Genomic DNA, 24,242 nt, shown 5'->3' with positions numbered 1-24,242 from the left:
CATGTCCAGCCTGATCCTGCCCGTGCCAGGAACCACCTGCAAGTTCAGGACTTGCTCCCAACTTTCAAATGCCACTTCCACTGCACGGCTTGGGAGGACACAGGGACATCTGTGCTCCTTGCCTGGGGATGGCACATCTCAACCCTACACCTGTGGGTGATGTCACAGCATCACACATCCATGGCCACCTACATCATCCCTTTGCATGCCCCAAGCCAGCCAGAGACCCGGAACAGATCAGGTGAGACACAGCCCAGAGCAGCAAAGAGATAGCTCAGCACTTTTTGGGTGTGAATGGGGGGGGGAAAAAAATACCAGCAATCGGTTAAAAATGCATCTCTTGAAAACAAGCAGCCAGCTCAGAACAATGGGTGAGGGCAAGGAGAGGGGCTGGCTCAGGGAGGACACACGGGATGAAAGATTACGTGCTGGAAAACCAGCCTTTAAAAGTAAAGGCCAATCTTTGCACCCCTTCCCAACTGCTGGGAATATTTCCCCTGCCGTGGAGGTCGGAGCCTGCAGGCAGTTTGGGGAAGGGGCAGCAGAAACGGGGGTTTGTGGTTAAAAGCTCAGCGACTGTAAAATGCTACCAGGCTTCCCAGTAAACGGAGCGCCTTTTATTTTCCCCCTTTAAAGGGACTGTAATTAGTTTAAAACCAGCAGCAGGGAAGCACTAAGGCTCCTTTTGCAGGGACAATGGCAAAATAAGTGTATCAACACCCTGGCCAGCGTATTTTGCTTCTCTGATGAGACCAGCTCCTTGCCTGGAGCCTTGCTTAGCCCTGAGAGCTCCCCTGGGTGCTCTGAATCGGGCACTTCCATTGCCCAGCTCAGGGGCACTGCTCTGGCTCTGGCAGCCTGGAGTCCTCACACAGCCACCCATGGGCATGTGCCCTGCAGGTAACCACAGCCAGAGGCACCATTTCAGTCCCTCAGGGACTCCACATCTGCGGGAATGCTTGATAATTTTGGCCGAGCTTTCCAGTCTCTCTCTCTGTTACCTGCTCCAGTGAGCATCTGCTTGGCCTGGGAACATCATGAGTGGGTTTGCTCTCCCAGCACCCCCACGAGGACAGCAAACAGCTATCACTGCCTTATTATTCCACTTCCCAATATTTGCCAGCTTCTGAAACAAATGCTCTGGAGAAATTAAACCGAAGAGCATCTCGGGACCGAGGAAAACCAAACCCTTTCCAGCCACGTCCTCGTGAGACTCAGCTTTGTACCAGCTCCAGGGCTGCTGGGGCAGGGGGGCAAAAGTCACACCGAGCTTTCTGTTTGCCTGAACATTTTTTGGGGAGGGAAGCACGTTAAATTGCTCCCTCCTGACGCTGGGCAGGGAACTGGAGCCTGCACTGGAGATGCCGCCACTTGGCCGCCTGAGGGTTCCTCCAGGCTGACTCTCCCATCCCCGCGTTTCACAGAATCATTAAGGTCGGAAAAGACCTGGAAAGGCTGGGAAATACCTGCCAAAGTTTGCCGGGGAGGGGGAAGCTCCCAGCTCTCCAGGCAGTCGCGGGGTGGGGCTGCTCCCTCCTCCCTCGCCTGGAGCAGGAGGCAGCGGTCCGGGTCCATCCCGCCGGGGATGTGCCTCCATCCCAGCCAGCCGGGGGGACACACGATTATTTCCCCGTTGATAGGGTTCAGTGGGACTGAAAGAGCTACACGCCCTCTGGTAATTTGTAGTTTGTCGATGCTGAGCTGACATTTCACTGAACCCGGGGCAGCAGCAGGCAGTGAGGAGCGAGGAATCGCTCCGCTATTGTAATGCCCCAGACGCTGGGAGCTTGGCTAATAGGGGACATTCCTTCCTCCCAGGACTTCCTCCACGACTTTCATGCATTCAGGACCAGCTTTAGTTAGTCGGGCTCGTTAATGGAAGCGTTTGGGTGACTGTCCTCCCCGTTTTCCCGAGCATGAATATTATCCCTATTTTGTTCTGTATTGTTCATAACCGGGGGGGACAATTAATCAGAGCAGAAAAGACTTTGTTCAGCTGGAATTCCTTCCACGGCTGCACCACTGAGAACAAATTAGCAGTTCACACGTTGCAATTGGCCTTTTCTGTGGAGGTGGAGTTTGGACTACGGGAACCTTTGAGGGAACCCGCACCTTTCCCTTGCCCGGGGGTGTTACCAGGGGTTGACTGGGCTGTTGAAAGCCGTTCTGCCTCCCTGCAAAACATTTCTGGGAAATGAGAGCTTATCTGGAGAAACCTAAACCCTTCAATTCACACCTGCTCCCAATATTGGATGAGTGCCTTCCCCACCTTTTCCCAGCCGCTGTTTGCGTGTCCGGCCAGTGAGGGGGTGAATGGCCGGGCCATCAGCAGGGCAGCCCTGGCACAATGTTATCAACCAGGGGACCAAGGGCAGGGACTCCGGACGCTGATGGTGCTCAGGGATTTCATTCATCGGGCAGTGACTGCTAATTGATTTCACAACTGATACCTGCGATCCAGCTCCTCCCAGAGGACAGGGCTCTGGTGAACGTGCTAAGCACACATTCCTCACCGTGAAACACAGCGATCTAGAGCCATTATTTCCCATCAGCTCCTCCCTGCAAACCCTTTCCCAGGCGAAGGACCAATTTCCCTGCGCTCTGCAACACATGACTAACGCTGTCATCTGCCCTGAGGGAGTTCCAGGCTTCTCTTGAGATGCTCAGGACCGATGAGGAGCTGGAGTGGATGGTCCTTACCTCCCTGGTGGCTGAGCTTTGGCAGCTCCCACAATGGTGAAGCAGACAGACCTCCACCCTGCAAACACCTCGCCCAATAAAAGTTCAGAAGGACTGGGCAGAGGAATCAGGGCTGCCCGGGGGTGCTGAGCCACGCTGGGAGGTGCTGGAGTTGTCTGAGGCACAGGGACAGCCCTTGGATGGTGCCCAGAGGCACAGAAGGCTCTGTGCTCCTGGGATTGCTGCTCTGGTGGCAGCTGCCTCATGCACCAAACCTGACACCTGTGACAGGGATGTGAGGATGAAACGTGGCCCTTCCTGCTCACTGCAGGTGTGGGAGCACCAGGCCTGCCACGCTGCCACAGCCAGACCAGCCGAGGGCACTGGGAACCAGGGGCTGGTGCCACTTGATGCCTGTATTAAGGGTGCCCAGAGCTGAGTCACCTCATCTTGCCCTGTTTGGGCAAAATAAATTCCACCCACAGCCTGTTTCACTCTCAGCAGTCACTGAAAGTGGCCCAAGGGCTGGACCTGTACAGAGTGGGGTCCTGAGAGGTGTTTCTGCAGTGGAGCAGCAGCAGATTGACTGACATTGAGTCTGTGGCCCTTCCTTTTCCTTTTCTCTTTCTCTTTTCGTTTGACTTTTCTCTATTTCCTTTTCTTTCTTTTCAGCTTTCTTTTCCTTTCTCCTTTTCCTTCCCTTTCCTTCTGTTCCTGGCAAGCCCTGTGCACACAGCCAGTGCCCAGCTCCTGTCCCTGCCACACAAACATCTGTGTTCCACTCCTGGCTAATGACGTCTGCCCTGGGATGCCGGATGCAAAAACACCTCCCCCCTCCTCCTTCGCTCCCAAATCTGGTTTGCATTTCCCAAATTTTATCAGGCACTGATTCTTTGAGGTTTTTAAAGACTCCTGTCCCAATGGCAGCCCTGGCTTTGGGGCTGCAGTGTTTGTTTTCCAGAGCCTGGGGGCCCTGTGATGCTCAGCCCTGTTCAATCTAATGGTTTGCTGCTCCCGTGCCTTTCCCAGCTTGAAGGCATGGGAATAAAGAGCTCCTTTAGGAGGGTTTATCCAAAATAATGCTTGGCAGAGTGTGAGGACCACCATCACTCCTGCCTGCTCAGCTCCTCCCTCCAGCACCCTCATCCCAGCATCCTGTCTCTGACTGTGGCTGTTCCCAGTGAAGCCTCCGAGGTGTCCCAGTAAAGGACCTGCTCGTCTGGGTGTGAGATAATGGGGGTGCTGAGCTTGGTCCTCCAGGCTCTGTGGTCTCCAGGGCCGTGTTTGAACTCTGCAATCATGTCTTTGCAACACCCCACGCCCCGAGTGTCACATGCAGCCCTTCCCGAGGTCCCCGGGGACACCACGCGCCCAGTCCACACACCCTGCCCAGTGACTTGGCTAATGGGGTGCAGGGGTGTGGCAGCCCCAGAAAAAAAGGTGGATTTTCTGAGAGGGGATGCTCAAACAAGCTGGACCAGCTCCGTCCCCGTGCTGCAGATTTGCTCCAGCAGGCACGAAACTGGAAAGGGGGTGATTCAGCTGCTGACCTGCCAGGCAGCCCCGTGGGGCTGGACAGGTTCTGCTGGCCAGGAGGACAAGTTCCTGCCTGTGAGCTTCCAGCACCTGGCTCACCCAGGGCAGCAGTGGGAAACCCTGGCTGACCCAGCTGGGAAAGGGATGAGCTTTGCAAAGAGCTCTCTGGGGAGCTGTGTCCATTCTGGGGAGACCAAACAGATCCCCTGAGTGAGCACAGAGGGGCTTCGAGGGGTTGGTTTGTGGCTTCCCCAGCAGCAGTTCACAGAGGCCACTCTGGGAGGCAGAACCCATTTTCCCAGGCTGCCAGCACTGCCTCGAGCCCCCTTTAGACTCAGCATCCCACATGGAGCTCAGCATCCCACATGGAGCTGGACAGAAAGGATAAGAGGGAGCACAGTAATTGTGTATCGATAGGAACTTTTCAGGGTTGGCACTTCCAGGCAGTTCTGCCACACAGGGCCAGGATGTGGCTTCTGCCATACAGGGCCAGGATGTGGCCACCAGGTCGAGGGAGGTGATTCTGCCCCTCTGCTCTGCTGAGCTGAGACTCCCCTGCAGAGCTGCCTCCAGCTCTGGGGTCCCAAGACAGGGAGGACGTGGAGCTGCAAGTCCAGAGGAAGCAATCCCCGTTGATCAGAAAGGGGTGGAGCAGCTCTGCTGTGAGGAAAGGCTGGGAAAATTGGGATTGTTCAACTTGGAGAAGGCTTCGAAGTGACCTAATTGTGGCCTTGCAGTGCCTGAAGGAGCTGCAAGAAAGATGGAGAGAGACTATTTACAGGGGCCTGGAGTGCCAGGACAAGGGGGAATGGCTTCACACTGACAGAGGGCAGGTTTAGATTAGAGATCAGGAGGAAATTCTTCCCTGTGAGGCCCTGGCACAGGTTGCCCAGAGAAGCTGTGGCTGCCCCATCCCTGGAAGTGTCCAAGGCCAGGTTGGACATGGCTTGGAGCAACCTGGGCTAGTGGAAGGTGTCCCTGCCCATGGCAAGGGGGTTTGGAAGGAGATGGTTTTTAAGGCCCCTTCCAACCCAAACCATTCCATGATTCTCTGCTATGATGAAGAGGTGTCAGCTGCCCTACCTGGCACATGCAGGAGTAGGTGGGCATGGAGGGGGGTGTGGAGCAGAGCCAGGGCACCAGGGAGGCCCCGGCTGGGCACCTCCTGCTTGGACACTTTCCTCCACCAGGAATGCATTAAGGAGAAATGGAGCTTGGCTGCCAGTCCTCCCTCTGATCGATGAGATGAAATTTGATAAGGAAGCAGCAGGAATGTGCTCAGCACATGAAAAAAACCCATCTCACCCCGTGGGAAAAAGGGCAGGAGGGAAGGGGCTGTGAGTACCAGCCTTCCTGGAAGGGTTTTCTCCCCAGGGCATCCCAGGGGAGTTTCCAAGCTGGCTGCATCTCAGGAGCCACAGGGCCACCAAGAGGGGTATCAGGGTGTGGATTCAGCGGTGCAAGGTGCAGAGGGAGGTATTGCCCCCTCCGAGAAGGTGTGGAGGAACCAATTTCCCAGCAAAGCTGCTCCTGACTAGTCAGCCAGTTGCTATCCAAATGGGAGTACTTCCAGACTGCTTGGCCATACTGATGTGAGAGTTCCTGAGAGGGGAATCCCACCGGAGAGGCTCTGTGCTTTCACCAGGCCAAGGATTTCTGCGTGTCTCTCTCCCCACTGAAGATGCAAACACTGCCTGGAGGGCAGCCAGCCACGGGACAAACACCCACCAGCGAGCAGAAAGGACGTGCAGGAGGAGGCAAGACCCCTCTGAGACGCTCCAGAGGGCTGAGAACGTGCTGCGGGGCTGCTCTGCCTTCACTCAGTGATAAATGTCACACAGGGACACGCGCAGCATCCCCACACAAATGAAAACAGGGAGGTGGCCGCCGGGTCCTCCCCACAACCCCCCCCCACCCCGGCGCCTGCGCTGCGACTTTGAAATATGGGCTGGTGGCAGCATCCATTTGGGAATGTCGCTGTCAGGCAGGCAGAGACAGCACGGCTGCGTGCTTGGGGGTGGCAGGCAGCGCACCGCGGCTGCGATAAATAAAATTTAGGCTCATTTACTGAAACAGGGGCAAGCTGCACCCGGAACGCGCTGCGGGAAGCGTGTGACCTCCTCCCGCCGCGCCCCGCGGGTGAGTCACGGCAGCTCCCTCAAGGATCAAGATCTGGAAAGGAGCCAGGACAACAATCAGCCACATCGGGTCTATACGCGATAACGCCGCATTATCAGGCTCCATCCAGCTGCTGAGTCAGCCCTTCCATCGCCCTCCCAGCCTGGCAGGCAACCAGGGACGGGGCTGCTGCCGCAGCGATATGGGATCAGGGCCCCTTCCCGCCCCGTGCGCCTTCCTCGGGAGCTGATAATCCCCCCCAGCTGCTCGGCAAACCGCGGGTGGGCGGCGAGTGCCAGCCCTGAGGGCAACACCGGGGACCCGCGGGGTTAATTCGCCGGCAGCCGGGCAGACGGACCGAGCCCGTGCGGTTTTCCAGCCGGGAGCGCGGCTGCATCCGCGGCTTTGGCCATGGGCTGGCGGCTGCCTTGGGTGGCACCGTGCCCGCTTCCCTGGCGGAGCGTCTGGCCCTCGGATGCCGCCGGCTGCCGGGATGTGGCGAGATGGGAGCTGCCTGCAGCCGGCAGGATGCCCTGGCGTGGGGCAGCCAGCCGGGTTTCCCACGGCTCGCCCTCGCCCGCGGGCTGCGGGGAGGGGCGGATGGGCAGAGCTGCGGGGCCGGGAGGGAGCGGAGCGGCAGGACGGGGAGGCCCCGGGGAGCAGAGGCAGGGACTGTCACCCTGCGGAGAGGCTCCCTTTGATGGTCGCATCCCACAGCCCCGCGCTGGCTGCTCCGAAAAAAATCCGCTGGATTTTGCTGTTAGCGCTGGAAATCAGCGCTGAAACCACCTCCCTGAGCGCTCGCCCCTGCGCCGGAGCAGGCACAGCTGCATTTCGGCTGCCGGCTTGTTAACTGCTACTAGGAAAATTCAGGGGAAAACTCCTCTTCTCCTGCTCCCCCCCCCCTCCCCGCTCCCGTGTGTGCTCCCTGTGGAACAGTCCCGCATCCCTCCCGGCTGCTGGGAGGAAGCAGGCAGGGAATGAGGCAGAGGGAAATGGGGGTGCTGGGAGAGCTCAGCGTGATGACAATGCAGATGGGAATGCTCTGGAAAAGCTGCAGAGTGTCTCATTTCTTTGCAGTATTTAGTGTCTCCACCTGGCACTGCTGCATATTATCAGGGATGCTGCGTTCCCATGTCCTAGAGTTTCAAAATTTCAGTTTGAACTTATAATTTAGAGGCTGTGACCCACGGTGGTTTGGAACTAAAATAGGTCTGGAAAAAAGCGGAGTTTTTGTAGAGCACAAACTCGGCTCCACAGCTCCATTTACTTCCTACTCATCTTTCAAACCTCCACAGGTTCTTCCCCACCAAGCTTTGCTCTGAGTCTCACTTTTAAATCTGTCACAATTCACTTGGTTTAACAATGAAATGAGAGACAGATCTGAGCAAGCAAACCCTGGGCCAGAACGTTCAGTATCTTTGCAGCTGGATCCATTAACGTGGGACCAGAGGATGGAATTTCCCAGCGTGTTCAGAGCACGAGCCACACACTTAAAAAAAAAATAAAAAATAATTCCCTGCTAAAGAAGCCAGTGGGAAAAGCACACAGGATGGTGAGAGGAGCTGGGGACTTAGTGCAGCTCATTCCAGGGGATCCCAGCCAGCACCTGCACATCATTCATCTTCTTTTATTGCCCTTTCTCAGCTTCTTGCTGTATTTTAATGCAAAGCCTGATACCCGCTTTGGAAAGAGACATTATCCAGGCCTTCCCGTGTGCTTGGGAACGCTGCTGGCCCTGTCTGCTGGCCAGATAAATAGGCAGGAGAAGAATTTGGGATCAGGGATGTGATGAAAGTGTTTTTGCCATCAGGAGCCTCGCTTCCCTCCACTGTCCCAAGCAAAGCCTGGGCCACAGGGTCGTGGTCTGGACCAGCTCGCCTGGAATTGCATCTGTGGCTCCATTCAGCCCTGGAGCAGCACAAGAGTCTAAAATTCAGTGTTTCCTCCCACTTCCGTGGTATTTTTGTCTTTCCAGCCTTCATCCTGAGCTGGGAGGAGGCAGTGCTGTGGCAGCCTGTCCCAAAGTCTCGTTCCCAGTGTGGACATGCTGGGATCCAGTGTCCAGCACCATAGGAAGGTCACGCCCCAGAAACTCTGTGGCATTGCCCTGTGCTGTGTGGGACCACAGAGTGCAAGACCAGCAGTGGGAGGGTGGAAGGGCTGGGATGAGGGGGTAATCCTGGCCCCATCCCTTGCTCTGGCACTGCTGGCCATGCGGCAGCAGGTGTGGTGTGACATGTTCACTCTTGGGGCTAATCCCTTGTCCCTATTTTCCTCTCAGCATGGGAAAGCAAATCACTACTTTTAATCTCATTTTCCAGCTCCCACTCCAGGGGGGGCCCAGGCCCAGGTGAGAATGCCTTGGCTTCCTCCCTCTGTTTATTCCCTGACCTGAGGGAGGGGATTTTCCTCTGAGGAGGACAGGAAGAAGTGCTGGGGCCACAGAGAGCTGCCAGGTCACCAGAAGTCAGGGAGGTCACACACAGGTCCCACCAGGGAAGGGGGAAGAGCGGCCCGGGATCCTCTGGGCACGCCCTTTGCATCTTTGTGACCTTTTCTCACTGGCAGGGACCTCTGGGTGCTAAAGCAGCCCCATTGCACCCACAGAGGCTTCCTGCACCATCCACCCCTGGCACAGAGCTGGGACCCCGAACCCACTGCCAGGACAGGGAGGAGAAAGAGCAGGGGGGGCTCAGGCAGCTGCCAGCTTTGGCATATCCTTACCCAGATAACCACCGGTGACCCCGGAGCATCTCCCTCCCTTCTCAGCCCCGGGAGGTCCTGGCAAGCCTGCTCTTCCACCGCAGCCCTGCCTGCAGCCCTGTGTTTGCAGCTCCTTAGCAGGCAGCAGCCTCAGACGCGTTTCGTGGCCACACGCAGAGACAATAATCACTTGTAGTCTGGCCGCAGCCTTTCCAGCAGCCTGCCTGGCTGCGGGGCGGAGGCGGCAGGGCCGGTGGCTCCGTGTGGGGACGGGATTCCTGCCCACCCCGGAGCTGGGCTGGCCCTCTCCCACCCGCAGGAGCCCCCCAGGCGGGGGCAGAGGGGACCGGCTGCCGGCCCCGGGGCAGAGCGGGTTAAAAGAGCGGCCAGAACATCCCGCCGAGCCCCACATGGGTTTGCCGGAGGCTGAAACGTGACTGGAGCTGGGTTGTGGTGAAGTGGGTGGGATGAGAGTTTCACGACCTGGTTCCAGCAGAGGCGTGGGCAGCATCCCCGGAATGATTAATGCTGGGGGGAGGCAGAGAGAGACCCAGCAAAGCGCTGATAAGGGAGGGCTGACAGAGACGAACGGCGACAACAGAAAGGACCCGTTTGTCAGTCACTGCGAGAAATCCCCCCCCCCTCCCCGCCAGGAAATGATAGATTGGGAATGCCACCTGCTTCCACCTCTGTTGACTCAAACCGTGGGATACCTGGGAGGCCAGCGCTCGCTCTATGTGAGATTTCCAGCGTTATTTATTGGAGCTCGTAATTCAGATGAGAAAATGGAAAATATCATGCATCCCTCAGCCCAGCTGCCTCCCAGGCTTGCCCAGCCTGATGCTTGCTCCCAGCCTCCCAGCTCCTGGCAGCTGAGAGGTGAAGCGCACAAGAATCCAGATGATCCCTAAAGCCTCGCTTCCTGAGGCTCTGGAGAGCTCTGGGTCCTCGCAAATTCACTCGGCAGCTGCCAGCGAGAGGATGGAGGGGCAGGTGTGGGGAAGGGGAGGTGTGGGATGAGAGGAACAGATGCTTTGGAGGGAGCAGCTCTGAGATGCTCAGCTCGGGCACTGGTGATGCTGCTGCCGGTGTGGGACCTGTGCTGCTCCAGACCAGCAGAATGAAGTGACTTATTAGCAATAAGAAGGTTCTGCCCTTCTTATTCTGGCTGCACAGTATCAGCTCCTGCCAGCCACGAACTGCTGCTGGCCTGAGCGGGCAGGGAGGGATCAGCAGGGGAGCTCCAGTTTCCCCTGGGGCTCTGTGAGCACAGGGTGTGGGAGCAGCCCCATTCCAGCTGGGATCAGGAGCCCCTCTCCGGGTGGGAGCTGCGGCCACCCCCTCCCTGCCGCTCGCTGCGTTTGGAACGCAATGAGAACACAAGCGGCTTCTGAGGGTCCCACGCGGGAAGCAGCTGCATCATCCCACGCTGAGGGTTCCCTCCAGCCTCCCGGCGGGGCCGGGTGGGGACCCCCCTGGGACCCCCTGGGAACCGGGGTCCCTCTGCGGGGCCGGCCACAGCTCGCTCCCGGCTTGCGGGGGGTTGGATTCATCCCAGGCTGGGATCGCGGGCTGGGCTCTGCGGGGCTGCCCGACCCCCCGAGCCGTTCCCGAGCCGTTCCCGAGCCGCTCCGGCGGCGTGGCCGGGCCGCGAGTGCCCCCGCGTGGCACCGGGGCTCGGGATGGCGATGGAGCCGGGATGGGGAGGGATGGAGCCGGAGATGGATGGAGCTGGGATGGGGATGGATAGAGCTGGGATGAGGATGGATGGAGCCGGGGCTGGGGAGGGATGGAGCTGGGGATGGAGCCAGGATGGGGATGGAGGGATGGAGCCGGGATGGGGATGAAGCCAGGGATGGGAAGGGATGAGCCAGGATGGGGATGGAGCTGAGGATGGAGATGGATGGAATCGGGGATGGGGATGGATGGAACTGGCATCGGGAATGGAGCCGAGGTCAGTGCTGCAGCAGCAGGAACAAGACTAAAGGGAGAAGCCCTCTGGGAGGTGGTGTGGGGGTGGAAGTGCCCCCTGGGCAGGGGGTTCTCCCACACCACCAGGCTTGGCAGCTCCAGGCAAGGGATCCTGGGGTGGCACCATGTGGCAGAGGGCTCGGGGTGTCCCTGTTGCTCACTGGAAAGCTGCCTGGTGGGAGAGGCCCATGGCTTGTATCCAAAATAGTGCAGCCAGCAGGAGCAGGGCAGCGACTGTCCCCCTGTGCTGGGCACTGGTGAGGTACCACCTCAAATCCTGGGATAATTTTGGGCCCCTCATGACAAGAAAGACTTTGAGGGGCTAGAGCGTGTCCAGGGAAGGGAAAGGAGCTGGAGAAGGGTCTGGAGTATCCTGTGAGGAGCTGGAGGGGCTCAGCCTGGAGAAAAGGAGGCTCAGGGGGGACCTTCTGGCTCTGCAACTCCCTGACAGGAGGGGGGAGCTGGGGAGGGGGGATCAGGCTCTGCTCCCAGGGAACAAGCAATAGGATGAGAGGCCTCAAGTTGCAGCAGGGGAGGTTTGGATTAGATATTAGGAAAATCTTTTTCACTACAAGGACGGTCAGGCTCTGGAACAGACTGCTCAGGGCAGTGGTGGAATCACCATCCCTGGAAGCATTTAAACAACTGTGAAGGTGGCACTTGGGGACGTGGTTCAGTGGTGAACACTGTGCTGGGTTCATGGTTGCATTCAGTGATCTTAGAGGTCTTTTCCAACTTTTAATTCCAGATTCCAAAGCAACTGCCCCCTAGTGAGGTTCCCAGAAGCTTCAGGGGGAGCTGGCAGGATGCAAGAGGAGGTGAGTAACGCTCCTTGTTGGAGCCCACTGCCCTCCTCCCTGCTAAGCACAGCGTGTCCAGCGCTGGGATGGCTAAATTCAGGATGTTCACCTCCAAATATCCAGGTAAGAGCAAATCCTGCAGGTCTGGGCTGCTGCCCCCGGGGCTGGTGGCTGGGGAAGGAGCTGCCCTCGCTGTGGGCGAGGGGCTGCTCTGCTGCCACCACCCCGGGCTGTCGTGCCAGGCTGTGTGCTGGTGAAAAGGCCGGCAGCAGGGCCAGCAGCCCGCGGTGGTACAGTCCAGGAGGGTAATGGGTATTGGATTGCTCCCTTAGGTCTGTTCTTGAACCTAATCCTCATTAGACTGAAACCCATTTCAATTAAGACAGGCTGGGCTCCTCCTTTGTCTTTCTTTTAATTGGACCGTTCCCGCTGCTAAATGGGCAGCTTAAGCATCCCAAAGACCCTGAGAAAAGCCCGGCATGTCCCCTAATGGGGTTTGAAAGTGGAGAAATAACAGCATAATCAGTCTCTTCCTCTTTGTGTCAGCCCTTGATTCACACCGCCTGCCCCCCTCCCCTTCACACCCTTTCACTGAGTGGCTGCTGACAGATGGGAACAGGGCCGCCACCTCAATGGGGTTTGTCGGGGGCTTTCATGGGCCCTGTTGCCATTCTCTGGCCCTTCTTCTCCGTCTACTCGTGGCCTTTGTGCCAAGACTGGGAACAAGCTGGGAAAGCTGAGCCCGTCCTGTAAATACCTGCCTCCACCAGATCAGCTTACAGGACAAGATGGGGAACACTTGGCACAGCTCTTTATCCCCTCCTCTGCTATCCCTGAATTTCCCTCCTCCGTCCTCTCTCGTTCTTCCTTGTTTTAGTATCTTCATCTCCATTTTCCCTGCACCTTTTTTTCTCCTCCAGTGGCCTTCTGCTGTCACCCTTCACTCCTGTTCTCCTTCCAGTGACCCCTTTGGTGGCCACCACGGCTCAGCCTTTGGCTCAGCAAAACTTCTCCTCTCAGGAGAGGGTGTGTGAAGTAACTGGGTGCCCTTGTGTGAAGTAATTGGGTGCCCATGCATAAATTAATTGAGCACCCATGCATAAATTAATTGGGTGCCCATGCATAAATTACTTGAGCACCCATGCATAAATTAATTGGGTGCCCATGCATAAATTAATTGAGCATCCATGCATAAATTAATTGGGTGTCCATGCATGAAGGAGTTGGACACTCATGCATAAATTAATCGGGTGCTCATGCCTCGTGCAATTGGGTGCTCATGCATAAATTAATCGGCCGGCCATGCATGAATTAATTGGGCGATCATGCACGAAGGGATGTGATGCTCGTGCATAAATTAACTCGGCACCCATGCATAAATTAACCGGGTGTGATCAGGTGTGACGCCAGGGTGCACCCACCCGTGTTCCAGCCGGGAGCAAACAGCTCACTTGTGAACTCATTGGGTGCTCATGTGATGGAGCAATCAAACATGAGTTAATAATGAGACTAATCAGGTGCTGAGCATGTGCTAATTGGGCCCTCATGCATAAATTAGCTGGGTGGCCATGCAGGAAGCTGCTGGGCTCTCCTGTGTGTGCAAATGGGTGTTCATGCACGAGCTGATGGGTGCTCAGGTGTGAAGGAATTGGCCCGGGAGGCCATCTGGGGATGCTGTGCTCTGCTTGGACGGGCTGGGAGCTGCAGTTCTTCCTGGTGGCAGCTGCAGGAGAGGTGCCAGGGGTGGATGGAGGGGGTGGGGGCTGCCTGGGATCCCCCTAAGGATTCCCCCCTTCAATGGGTGCTGGAGATTCCAGCCCCCAAAGCAATAAGCAATAAATCCCAAGCAGGGCTCTGGAGTGCCCTTCTCCAGAGTGTATTCCCGAGCCTCTCTGCATGTGATGGAGGAGTCAGAGCTCAGCTGTGACTCTGGATGTCTCTTCCCCATGAACAGATACAAAACCAAACCCAGGACACACCAGCAACCACTGGCGACTCTGCTGCTTCCAGGCATCTGGAATAACACCACACAGGCAGCTCAAACCAATGCACTGGCACTTGGGGGGACCCAGAGGAAAAAAAACAACAGTAAATTACACTTAATTAACATTTAATTAATGCCTTTTATGGCTTTCTGTGTTTTCAGGCAGGGCCCTGGATTTGCCTGCACAACAGACCCTTGGTGGCAGTTGTTGCTCAAACCAGCACGCTCAGAACTCGGGTGGGTGTAGATTTGTGAACCTTTCAGTGTTTTCCTGAGCACAGGGATGCCCTTTTACACCTTTCCCGTAGGATGTGAGACCTATAGTGGAAGGCTGTTTGGAACAAGGTGGCCTTTAAGGTCCCTTCCAACCCAAACCATTCTGTGATTCCACGTGACCTGCTCCTCGTCCGTGGGCTCCTGGAAGCCTCACTTGTCTTTTCCTGTACATCCAGAAACATGGAGAGCTGCACTTTGCATAGATGCAGTGAGGATGTGGAGGGTGAGAGAGCCCACAGGACCCCTGACTGACTCCTGGGACACTGTCCCTCTCTTGCTGCCAGCTGGGACACGTTTGCTGGAGGAGCTCTGGCTCGTTGGACACGGTTGTGTGCTTCCCACTGGCTATTCTTCCAAAAAAAAAATCACATATCAGAGCACATGATCTGATCTACGGGCATTTTAATGACTCCCCAAATATTCCTGAGCTTCTTTGCAACTTCCCTGCGTTTATAGAGAAAATCCAAAGCCCAGTTTATCCGTCCTTGAGGCCAGCAGTGCATCCCAGCCTCTCCAGGCTGGAACGTGAACTCCACCTCCCTCTCCTTCCCTCATGTGTACCAGGGGGGCTTTTTTTCCCCCCCTTCCATATGGTGTCAAGGCCCACCTTGGGCCAGAGCCCCTGGGAGAGCGCCTGGCAGACAGCTGGGAACAGAGGGAAAACAGCAGCCGCCGCTACTGTAACTTCCAAAGGGCCGCAGCAGGACGGGAGAGGGATGCGGCACCGGGAGCTGTCTCCCTGGAAACCGCGGCGTAGGAGACATAATGAGGAGTGTCCCTCCCTCCAACAGCTCTTTAATTCCTTCTTCATCTTTCTTTACAGGCTGAGGAGCCGAGTGGCGGGGCAGGGTGTCCCCCTCAGCCCGGCCTATTGTGGGTTTATGACGCTCTGGCCTCAGAAAAAGCACATTTTTTTTTAACCCAGCTGCCGCTGTAACTTATTGCAACGCCTTGTTATAGCTTTGGGAGGGGGAGGGATGAGAAAGGAGGTCATGCAAAGGGTGCTGTGCGTCCCAGAAGGGACCCTCGGGGAAAATCAGAGTGGGAAAAAGCCCCAGGCTCCTGTCTCCTTCTAGTGTGGCTCTTCCCACAAGCACGGTGTCTAAATGATGTGTTCAGGTCTGGGGCATCCAGAGCGATGAGAAGGGCATATCCCTCCATGCTCCTGGAAAATATGGGCGTTCTGACACTGCAAAGGGAGATTCAAATCAGGGGATGAGTGGGGAGGAGGGATAACAGCCCCACGGAGCCCAGGTCCCCATGCCATCACTGCTGCGTGACACCCCACAGGCTGCCCGGGCCAAACCCACTCCAGAGCCTGCAGCTGCACCCTGGGCACGTGGGAGCAGGGAGGGACCTTGCCCTGGTGCAAGGAGGGCTGAGGAAAAGCAGCTCCATCCCAGTGGGAGGAGGGTCACCGGGAGCATCTTCCCCGGGGTCGTGGCGCTCGTGCCTGGAGCGGTGCTGCACCTTGGCAGTGAAGGACAGCACTGGTGGGCTGTGAACCCCCCTCCCCTGGGCATCCTGACCCCAGGGCTGAGCAGCTGAACCCCCTCCTTGCCCTGGCGCTGTTCTGCACCCGCGGCAGGTTGGAAGGAGGAAGGTGCTGCCTCTCAAATCGAAGTCGAAGCAAAGGCTCCTGCTGCCTCCTCGTGTGCATCAGAGCTCAAACCTCCCCCCTCAGGCAGCTTGGGGCTGCACAGGCAGGCCGGTCCTGTCCCTCTGGCCCCCATTTCTCAGGGAGAGATGCCTGTCCTGCCCTTTGGCTGCTCCCAGGTGCCTCAAAAAGGGGAACTGGCCACCACCTCTGGCGTTTCCCACCCCCAAAAATGGAGAGAGAAGACTGAAAAGCAAAGCAAAACACTCCTGCCAAATGAGCACCCCTCTGCCATCCTCCCCACCTCCTGAGCTGCTGGGGGTCAAAGGAGAAAGTGAGAGAGCTGCTGTGGGGTCGTTGTGGAAGGCTCAGCAGAGGCTTGGGGTCCCTGAGTGATTGGGGTTTTTTTTCCCACCCCTTCCCCTACACCTTCTCTGTCCAGATGTACGTGACCAATGTCAGTGCCGACCTCTGAGGCTGGAGAATGACCTCCCTTAATCCCAGACATGCTGCTCTCCCCCGGCAGATGAACCTTGGAGGTGCCTGGGGGGAAGCTGGCAGAGAGCATCCAGCTCCTCCGAAAACAGGTTCCTCCGAAAAGGGAATGGGATTCCTCCCAGGGAAGGGCATTCTGGGGCATTCAGCCTTTTTCCCAAGCAGCACAGCCACCCCTGCAGGGCAGCACTCCCCTTGTCCATCCCCATCCCTTGCCTAGTCCCCTTTTTGTCCTTCCTCCCCCCCTCCCCTCCTCTTTTTTTTTTTGTTTTGTTATTTGAGAAATGAATTTTAAAAACTGGAATCAGTTTTCCCCTTCGAGGGGGATTAAAGCCCTCAGCATTCAAGCTCTCAGAAGCAGGAAACAGAGGCTTTTTTTTTTTTTTCCCCTGGTGCAACTTGGAAAGACATGGCACTCTGTTCTCCCTGAAAAGCCCCTCGCACTGAATGACCCCCGGGCCCTGAATGAAGTGCCTCTCAATTAAAAGTTTCCCATTGATGCCGCCTGAATGAGACCTTGCTGGGGAATTCACCCTGCCTGAATGGCCCGGGCCTTCATCAAATATTGAGGGGCCAATAGATTTCCCACAATATTTGTACACCTTCCTTTGTGGGGATTTTTCCCTCCATTGAACCAGAAACCGTTAACACATCCGCTCCCGACGTGCCCCCTTCTGCTGCTCATTAGGGGCCGTGCTGGGGACAGTCACTGCTGAGTGCCACCCCCGGGGGCACAGGAGCAACCACCTGCTTGTATTCATCCTCTGGAGGGGCCAAGCCGAGCTTGAAATCCCATGGAAAAAACAAGGGGAGGAGAGGGATGGGAGCAGGCAGCGCTCCCCATCATCCCTGACTTATGCCTGCCCAGAGCCCTGGGCAAAATTCCATCCCCCAAACCGGGGGTCACCTGGCTGCAGAGGGGTCTGGTGGCACTCTCCTGGCTCTCCCCTGGTGGTCCCAGGGAAAAGGGCAGGGAAAGGGGAGCCTCCTCTCCTCCTCCCTGCTCCTGCTCGCCCTGCCCGGCACAAAGGGAAAGAGGGGCTGAAGTTGGGGGGGGCTCTTTTCCTAGAGGGGACAAAAGCTCCGGGGCACTTCAACGGCACCGAGGGCCCGGCTGACAGCTCTGATTGTCACAGAGCAAGGCTGCCCCCAGCCCTATTAATGATGCTAATTAGAGCCCATGCAGGGCAGCCTCGCGGGGGTGGGGGGTGAGGAGAGAGGGGTGGGCTCTGCATAATTTATTCTCGCTTAATCTCATTAAAGGGGGATTAAAAAAAAGAGAGAGAGAGAGAAATGAGTGTGGGAATGCAGTGCATGGGAGGAGAACCACCAGTTTGGGGCTTTTCCACCAGCTCTTCCTGCCAGGGGACTCAGTGAGGTGAAGCATCACCATCCCCGTGTGCCAGGGGGGGAAAGGACCCACGGAGCAGGGGAGCTGAGGTTGGTCAGCAGGTCAGTGAGAGCTGGGAACTGAGCCCGGGGTGTCCACAGCCCCTCACACCTTCTCCCAGTGCCCTTTTCTCTTCCTGCATTACTCTGGAAAGAGGGGTTGGAGAGGTAAAGGTGCCATAACCCCGGGGAGCAAGGCAGGCTGTCCCCCTGAGCCAGCAGCTGTGCTGTTTGAGCTCAGCTCCTTCCAAAAATGCTTCAAGAAACCCATTTCTGTGCTGATAGCACCGGGATTACGTGAGACAGAACCAGGCAATGTCTGTCCTGGGATCCTGCCCTGGTGCAGAGAGGCTCCAGGCACTTGTGCTGGTGCCAGGAGGGGGCTGTCCTTGTGCTGCCTTCACAGTTTGCAGCCTCAGACTGATGCAGGTGGGAATAACCCCTTGATTTCCCCCCCTCCAGCCCAAGCACTGTGGTCAGACAAGCCCCTGCCCTGCCGTGCCTGAGGGCTGAGTGAGGGATGCAGAGTGTGGGGCTGTGTGTTATCCTTGGAGTGAATTTAGGAAAAGGCTTGGTGGTGCTCAGGGGTCACCTCCCAGCTCACTCAGACTGGACCAGCCCTTGTTAGCTCTCCTCTGACCTCCCTGTTTTATTGCTGCTGAGCAGAATCACAAAGCTATTTCACAGCCAACAGGATAACAACCCTCACATGTGGCTGCCCAGAGGGACAGGACCCTCAGGAATCCCAGGAAACACAGCCATTCTGGCATAGGTCGGGGTAAGAGTAAAGCTAAATGAGGAGAGGGAGGCATGTTTATTTTTGTTTTCATTTTTTCCCTTCTCTAAGAAGTTTCCCTCAGCTCTTCCTGCCCACAGGAGCATCACTCCACAATGCCCAGGCTCAGCTGCTGTTTGGCAGCTCGAGCATGAAGGGCCTGTGGAAGTGAAAGAGCTTTTTCCAAGGGCTCTGTGGGAATGTGACCTGAAGGAATCCCTGCCAGGGGACGTGGTCTGTGTCCTGGTGAGCTGCAGCACAGCCAGGTATGTGGCTCTGTGGGAATGTGACCTGAAGGAATCCCTGCCAGGGGACGTGGTCTGTGTCCTGGTGAGCTGCAGCATCAGCCAGGGGCTGATGTGAACACCAGCTGCTTGGCTGGGTGCCACCAAGGTGTCAGCTCTGTGAGGAAGGGGCAGTGGATCTTGGGTGGATGGGGTGTTCAGGAGCATCTGACCGTGGCAGGGGTTTTGGAAAAAGATGATCTTTAAAGTCCCTTCCAGCCCAAACTTTTCTATGCTTTTATGATTCTATTTCTTTGCACTGCCCCTGCTTTTCCCCTGCCCTGCCCTGGCCAGGGTGGTTGGTGTGTGGGCAATGTGGGACCTTTCCCACTGTGCAGGGCTTGTACTCACACTCAGACCCGTGCAAGGGTCTGGCCCTCCTTGGGCTGAGAGTGAAGGAAGGCAAGGATAACACTCCTGCTCCTTGAATCTGCCTCCTGGGCTGTGGTGGGGGCTGTGAAAACCATCTCCCGTTATCCTCTGGAGCAGAAAAAATTGCCATTCCTTCCCTCCACTGACCTGGAAATTGTTAAACATGTTCCTGTGGCCCGTGGGTCAGCAGCAGCACTGCCTGGGTCGCTGGGCTGCATTGGGAGGGGGGGAATTAGCCACCTGTCCCCCGGCCCTAATCCCAGGGAGGGGGGCACTGGCAGTTCTGCTTGGCTGGCTGCTCACACCACCAGCTCCACGGGCACAAAAAAGGCCACTTAACCTGGGAACCACCTGGTTTGGACATCAAGGGGGAAAGGGTTCATTTTGGAGGGGGATCTGGGCCGTGGGAGAGGAGGAGAGGTGAGTGATGCCTCGGGCAGGAGTTGCCAGGCCACCTGAACAGCTCTGTTCCCACTCAGGACTGGGGTGGGACAACTGGGGTTGTTCATCCTGGAGAGAGGAGGCTCTGGGGAGATCTTAGAGCCCCTTACAGTGCCTAAAAGGGGCTTATAAAACAGAGGGAGATTGACTTTTATATGGGCAGATAATGAGCAAGGGGGCACGTTTTCAGACTAAAAGAGGAGTGGTTTAGATGAGCTGTGAGGAAGATGTTCCTGGCCGTGAGGGTGGGGAGGCCCTGGCACAGGTTGCCCAGAGAAGCTGTGGCTGCCCCATCCCTGGAAGTCTCCAAGGCCAGGTTGGAGCAACCTGGGCTAGTGGAAGGTGTCCCTGCCCGTAGCAGGGGGTGGAATGAGATGATCTTTAAGGTCCCTTTGAGCCCAAACCATCCTGTGGCTCCAAGTCTCACACACCTTTGCCTGCACACAGCTCTGTGCTGGGTGCTGAGCCTGCTCCTCAACTTGCTTCCCACCCACATTTCACGCTGTTCAGGGCTGCAAATGAGCCTCCTTTGTCCCCATCAGCAGAGACCAAGCACTGCCTGAAGCCAGCCTTTTCTAGGTGTGGTTTTTCCAGCAGACAGGGCTTGGCACCAGGCAGTCTGTGCAGCTTCCCAGCTCCATCAGCGTGGAGCAGCCTGTCCTTCCAGAGGGAAGTCCAGTCCTCATCCCGTCCTTCCAGAGGGAAGAAGCAAAACAGGAGCTTGAAGGTGGGACCCAACCACAAGCCCAGGCTGTGTGTCCATCACCATGAGCTTCCCAGAGGCTGTAGCCCTGCTCAGTGAGTGGAACAGTAGCACTGGCAGTGCTCTCCCAGTTTTTCTGGACTTCCCTCTTCTCCCTGGGGAGCCTTCCATATGGGGAGCATGTGTGCTTTCCCATCCATGTGCTCTGCATGTGTCTGAAGCACGTGGAGGGAAATGGTTCCAAAGTCCCAGGACCCGAAAAAGAAAAAATTAATAGAGGGAAAAATTAATGCCCGTGTTGCAAAAGCTTTAATCAGCCTCACACTGCCATGCTTTGATGCTTTACTCAGCCTGACCTTGGGCTGCTTGGTGCAGATGGGCTGAAGCGTGGAGGGATCAGGCTTAGAGTTTCTCAGAAAGGCCCAAGGCTTTATGGAATGGATATCCAGAGTCCTGCTGGGGGTGGAAGTTGCGAGGAAAGACAGTCCCGTATTCCCGTCCCGGGGCTCTGTGGCTCCCTCAGCTGGAGATCGGCAGGTGAGACAGAGACTTGTGTGAGCAGTCAGGGGGTTCTGGAGGTTCTTGGAAGCACCTGCTCGTTCCTCCTGTGCCACCACATGGGTCGGGAAGGATGGGCAGAGTGAGAGAGAGAGGCCACCGGGTTACAGGGACAGCCAGGACAGAATCCTGGAATCACCGAATATGCTGGGGGGGAAGGGACCCACAAAGATCATCCAGTCCAAACCTCAGCCCTGCACGAGACCGTCCCTAAGAGGCACACCATGTCTCTGAGAGCGTTGTCCAAACCCTCCTTGAGCTTTGTCAGCCTTCATGCTGTGCCCACTGCCCTGGGGAGCCTGTTCAGTGCCCAACCACCCTCTGGGGGAAGGATCTTTCTTTCCCTGATATCCAACTCAACCCTGCCCTGGCACAGCTCCAGCCGTTCCCTCGGGTCCTGCCCCTGCTCGCAGAGAGCAGAGCTCAGTGCCTGCCCCTCCTCTGCCCCTCCTTAGGGAGCTCCAGGAGGACACACCACAACATCTGTGCGGAGGGGCCGCCGCAGCTGCCGCAGCGCCCGGGAAAAAGCGCCCCGTGGCTCCATCTGGTTTGGGGACAATCCCGGCTCTTATGGGAACACATGGCCGACATCTGGGGAGACAGGAAATCGGCGGCGAGCGTCGCCCCAGCAACGGCGTGTCCCTCCGTCTGGTCCCCCGCTGGGGGAGCGCTGGGATCGCCCCGCTCGGGGAATTCAAAGCCCGAGCCCGAGGCGCCGGGTGGATGGATGGGCCGGGTTCGGTGGGGAGGGATATGATTAATAAGTGCTGTGGCCCCATTGTCCCCGCGCCGCGGCTGTCAGGGCCGCTTAGCCCTGATGGGCGCTTTGATGGCTCTGTGCCCGCCAGTGAGCCACGGGCTCGGGGAGTCTCCTTCAGCGGCGGAATATTGGCTGTGAAACCCTTCCCCTCCCCCGGACAAGGCGGGGTCGGCCTGCGTTGTGCAGGCTGGGGGAGTTTGGGGTGAGGACTTGAGGCTTGGGTTCATTTCCTGCACGGCAGCACCCATCCCATCCCACCCCATCCCACCCCATCCCATCCTCCCCATCTCCCAGGATCCCTCACCCCAGCTGGCTGTGCCAGGGAAGGAGGGAAGGGTAAGGAATGGTGGCTCTTTCTTAGAAATGCAAACGTGGAGGCTTTCAGGCTGGAATGTCACCGCGGGCTGGAACCCACAGCAAAGTGCTGCTTGGTGCCAAATGTTGGTGTTCTGCAACCTGGTGTGTTTTCTTTGGGCACTGTGCACCCTGGTGAGGGGCAAGGAGGTGCTGTCACAGGATCACAGGATGGTTTGGGTTGGAAGAAATCTTAAAGCTTATCTTGTTCCACCCCCTGCCATGGGCAGGGACACCTTCCACTAGCCCAGGTTGCTCCAAGCCCCATCCAACCTGGCCTTGGACACTTCCAGGGATCCAGGGACAGCCACAGCTTCTCTGGGCAACCTGTGCCAGGGCCTCCCCACCCTCACAGGGAACAATTTCTTCCTAATATCCAATCTAAACCTGCTCTCTGTCAGTTGGAAATGAGCGTCCTGGGAGCTGTGCTTTGGTGAGCTCTGCTGATGGATCACTCTGGGTGTGCAGGACACTGAGGTACCTGCCCTGCACCCTCTCACACTTGGGCTCCTCAGGGGTCCTGGGGGCTCTTTGGGAAGGACGGTGCTGGGGGCGTATTCTGTCTCCCCACTGGTGTCTGCTCCAACTCCAACCTGGATCGTCCTTGCCGAAGATGCTCTGCAACAAGAGGTACCCACAACAGCAGGAACTTCTCCCCGGGGCGCTGTCCTGCTGTTTGGGGCAAAACGATCCCCGAAAGCAGAGCTCAGCCGTGTTCTCCTTCTGCTCCAACCTGGACACAGCCACTCCCTCCTCTCCCGCAGCAGCCAGCGGGTCTGGGAGCGCGGAGGGCGGGGATGCTCTGCCCAGCACGGCTCGTTGACTCCACCGGCCCCTCTCCTGCTGGTTTTCTGTCCTGTCTGATGTTTTAATAAGGCCGTTGCTGGTCGGGTGAAGCTAAAGCTGGAGATTCGCGTGCGCAAAAAAGGCGACAAAAGTTTGTTTTATCCAGGTTGAGGGAAAAGGAGCAATCCCAGGGCAGCGCTGGATCCAGCGCGGGCTGTAGCATCCCGGTGTCCGGGCTCCGGGCTGGACCCTCCGCCCAGCAGTGATGCTCCGGGACGGTGGGTGATCCTCCTGCCGCGGGTCCGCTCCATCCCGCAGGACTCCCCCGGGATTCTCCGGGATCCTCGGGGCTGCCGCGGGCTGCTCGTGCCCCCTGCCGGTCCCTTCCCGGTGTTTCCCGGCGTTTCCCGGCGGAGCGGGGGCACAGAGATCGCCCCCATCGTCCCGCGTTCATCCGTGGCTCCCTGATTCATTAACCACCCCCCCCATGATTTATGACAAACAGCCCCCGGCTTAGCCCTGCCCGTGCTCTGGGGTCGGGGGGCTCTGCAGGAGCCCCGGGGGGAGTCGGGGAGGTGAGGGATGGTCCTGAGTGGGGTCTGTGCTGGAGAGCAGAGCTGACAGCACACACGTGTCTGAGGACATGGGAAAGCCGAGTCTTAGGGTTATAGAATCACAGGATCATGGAATGGTTTGGGTTGGAAGGGATCTAAAAGCTCAGCTCATTCAAACCCCCCTGCCGTGGGCAGGGACACCTTCCACTAGACCAAGTTGCTCCAAACCCTGTCCAACCTGGCCTTGGACACTTCCAGGGCTGGGGCATTTCTGGGTTATCTGTTCCAGTGCTTCACAGGGAAGATTTTCTTCCTGTAATTTAATCCAAACCTCCCAATTTATGATTCTATGACTGTTCTATGAACCTGCCTAAGCTGGGCTGCCTGAAACTGGCCTTTCCCAGGTCTGCTCCTGCTCCTGCAGCTTCCCCTCTTGCCAGGCAGCCAGAGTGGGCATCGATGGGCACTGAGGGTGATGCACGGCTCAGGTTGGGCACCATGGCGTGCCCAGTTTTCCCTGCTCACGCCCCTCTTTGGCCCCTGATGGCACGACCTGCGTTCCATCCCTTCACCCCAGAGCACGGTGCCAGCCCTGGGGGCACCTCTGCTGCTCCCGAGGGTGCGGGCCGTGCTCTGTGCTCGGTAGGCTCACGGTGCACCGCAGCTTTCATCCACGAGAGGCCACTTTCCTCCTGAGTTTGCTGCTGCAGGGCCGGGGAAAGGCTCTCACTCGGGCAGTGAGGCGGTGACAGCCCGTCCCTGGCGTGGGGCTGGCCCGTCTCCTCCAGGATGGGGCTGGCTGTGCTTTTCTGCCCGAGCCCAGCTCCTTCCCGGCTTTTTTTCACTGCTTCATGCAAGGAAGAGAGCAATTGGGAAGAAACTTCACCGGCGTTTTTCTCGAGATTGTACCTCCTGCCCGGCTTGCTTAAATAACTCCTTTGGCATTGCAGGGCAGCAGAGGGGGCCAGGTGGGACCAGAGAAGCACAGAGTGGGGGGTTGCATCCCACCTCTGATGCCAGTGATGCCGTGGGAAAACCTCATCACAGAGTCACAGATTGGTTTGGGTCGGAAGGGACCTTAAAGCTCATCCCTTTCCAACCCCC

At 57.4% G+C, this 24,242-nt stretch overlaps 1 long non-coding RNA gene across 1 annotated transcript; it reads left to right on the top strand.

The window, feature by feature from the left end:
* Window positions 1–142: 142 nt before the first annotated feature.
* On the top strand, window positions 143–14,994 carry LOC135426017 (uncharacterized). The gene is made up of 3 exons (XR_010435825.1): window positions 143–241; window positions 13,957–14,031; window positions 14,894–14,994. It is a non-coding gene; the product is annotated as an uncharacterized LOC135426017 (long non-coding RNA).
* The last annotated feature ends 9,248 nt before the right edge of the window (window positions 14,995–24,242 follow it).

This window comes from Pseudopipra pipra, chromosome 22 (assembly GCF_036250125.1).
Source record: "Pseudopipra pipra isolate bDixPip1 chromosome 22, bDixPip1.hap1, whole genome shotgun sequence".
Lineage (NCBI taxonomy): Eukaryota > Metazoa > Chordata > Aves > Passeriformes > Pipridae > Pseudopipra > Pseudopipra pipra.
Note: the sequence above shows the minus strand (reverse complement) of the source record. Positions and strands in the feature narration are given on the sequence as shown.